The sequence below is a fragment of the Electrophorus electricus genome, chromosome 7 (assembly GCF_041902795.1).
Source record: "Electrophorus electricus isolate QZ-2024a chromosome 7, ASM4190279v1, whole genome shotgun sequence".
NCBI classification, from domain to species: domain Eukaryota; kingdom Metazoa; phylum Chordata; class Actinopteri; order Gymnotiformes; family Gymnotidae; genus Electrophorus; species Electrophorus electricus.
In genome coordinates, this window is record NC_137503.1 from 31,560,001 (window position 1) to 31,562,500 (window position 2,500).

At 51.0% G+C, this 2,500-nt stretch overlaps 1 protein-coding gene across 2 annotated transcripts in view; it reads right to left on the reverse strand.

The window, feature by feature from the left end:
* Window positions 1-2,500, reverse strand: part of dab1a (DAB adaptor protein 1a) — a 241,903-nt gene that overhangs the window by 153,981 nt on the left and 85,422 nt on the right. The window contains exon 1 of one of the 2 annotated variants that reach the window (XM_035524747.2): window positions 1-318. This exon is cut by the window's left edge and continues 74 nt beyond it. The exons of the other annotated variant lie outside the window; for it this stretch is intronic. The gene's annotated coding sequence lies outside the window, so the exon portion shown is untranslated. Of the gene's footprint in view, window positions 319-2,500 lie in introns of those variants that run through there. 2 annotated transcript variants of the gene reach the window in all.

Here is a 2,500-nt window from a genome sequence, read left to right on the forward strand (position 1 = left end):
TGTAGAGTGTAATCCGGTGTCTTTGAGCGGGGCTAACCTAAGCCTGACGCAGCGCAGGGATCGGCTCTTAAAAAGTTGAAAAATCCCCATCTGCTTCGCCTGGGCCCTTGTTTGTGAAATCAAGAGATGGTATTGATTTTCTCCCTCCGATAAAAATGTAGCCGTTACCCCGAGGTGCTGTAATCTTGACAGATCTGTGTGACGGCCTCCACCGTGTCAAGCTCAGAGCACGAGAGAGCAGGTCATCCAGACCTGCCGAGTCGAGCTCAGCCTCTCTCTAAGGGGCGCCGTTCTGAAAGAATACGTGCTGAAATAAATTTGTTTGTTGCAGGACTTTTGTAATGGAGGGCTTTTCTGCTACGAGCCCAGCTTTAGTGGGGAACTGGTACGGCCCTGCTACAGCCCAGTGGCCAGCCCACAGCACTCACGCATTGTTAGCTCATTTCATAATAAAAGTACTGACTAAAATCGTTTTTTTCATTGGTTGATGACAGACTGACTGGACAAGAGGAGGACTCTACACTCTCAAAAGAGAATTCACTGTAGCTCGTAAAGGTCTTGCATCGCCCCATGTGTTACTAATTACGTCCTCATTAATCTGATACGTTCAATGCCATAACCAGACGTTGTCACTGGATCTGGTGATTTTTTTAAAGATTTTTTTAAAGCATCAAATCTGCCATCCAGTAAACAAATTAAAAACTGTGTTTTTCTAGTTCTGCATTCCACTTGATTGATGTGAAATGCCCCCTGCCAGTGGTGACAGGGACCCAGGCATCATATAGTGCTGGACAATTTTAGTTCACGTTACTGGTTGAGGTTGGGTAGTGATGTGCTGGATTTTTTCTGTATTCCAGTCCTTCTGTACATTTGGAGCCAAAAGATTCCAAATGCCTCTGATCCTCTTAATATGGACAGGGGGCATTGCTCCAACCAGCAGAACTAACATCACTGTGTGTGTGTGTGTGTGTGTGTGTGTGTGTGTGTGTGTGTGTAGCACACGCTAACCTTGGCTGGACCTCAAGCTCTGGAGCTGGGGGTGAGTTTTAGCGCATTAACACTGTAAGTCCAGTCTAAACACAGCAGGTCATCTGAGAGTCCAGCTCGATCAATATCTGAGCTGCACTCAAATGGACCAGTGGATATAGACCCGCTCTCTAGCCTGTACCAAGGGCCCTTAACCCGGGCTGTGTGGACCGGTCAGTGTCCCAGGTACCGCGTGGCAGTGCACTCAGGTATACCCAGCGGAGAATGGAAAAAACAGGCTGCAGAAATCAAAACTCAGCACAGCTAATGCGAAGACCACACTGCGCTTCTGCATTTTTAAGAAGTCAGGACTGCACGTGAGCTGTCTTGTTGCTGCGCTTACACTGACTAGTTTTAACAGGGAAGTGTTTACTAATTGCATTCAAACTGGCAGTATCTTGGTTCAAGGGTATTTTTGGACAATAACATATTTGTACTGGTAGCTTTTTCTTAGACATCTAAGCACTTTTGTACATCATTCTGTATAAATGCCTGCTAAATGCTATAAATGTAAATATAAACAACTTTATGAGCAATTGATTTATCTTCTAAATTTGATTTAATTCTATAGATTGCTTCTGCTACAGTAATCCTGTAGACTGGTTTCATTGGAACTGTATTTAAATTCCTTTGAACAAGTCACAGACCTGACAACATGTGAGTATCCCTGGACCGGCCCACGTGAGCGTCCCTTTGTGTGGACCGGCCCACGTGAGCGGCCTTTTGTGTGGACCGGCCCACGTGAGCGTCCCTTTGTGTGGATCGCTCCCTTTGTGTGTTTGGCCTTGCCCATGTGCGCGTCTCTTTGTGTGGACCAGCCCACGTGAGCGTCCCTTTGTGTGGCCTTGCCCATGTGCGCCGCCCTTTGTGTGGACCGGCCCACGTGAGCGTCCCTTTGTGTGGACCGGCCCACATGAGCGTCCCCTTTGTGTGGACCGGCCCACGTGAGCGTCCCTTTGTGTGGACCGGCCCACGTGAGCGTCCCTTTGTGTGGACCGGCCCACGTGAGTGTCCCTTTGTTCGGCCTTGCCCATGTGCGCGTCTCTTTGTGTGGACCAGCCCACGTGAGCGTCCCTTTGTGTGGCCTTGCCCATGTGCGCGGCCCTTTGTGTGGACCGGCCCACGTGAGCGTCCCTTTGTGTGGACCGGCCCACATGAGCGTCCCCTTTGTGTGGACCGGCCCACGTGAGCGTCCCTTTGTGTGGACCGGCCCACGTGAGCGTCCCTTTGTGTGGACCGGCCCACGTGAGTGTCCCTTTGTTCGGCCTTGCCCATGTGCGCGTCTCTTTGTGTGGACCAGCCCACGTGAGCGTCCCTTTGTGTGGCCTTGCCTATGTGCGCGGCCCTTTGTGTGGACCAGCCCACGTGAGCGTCCCTTTGTGTGGCCTTGCCCATGTGCGCGGCCCTTTGTGTGGACCGGCCCACGTGAGCGTCCCTTTGTGTGGACCGGCCCACGTGAGCGTCCCTTTGTGTG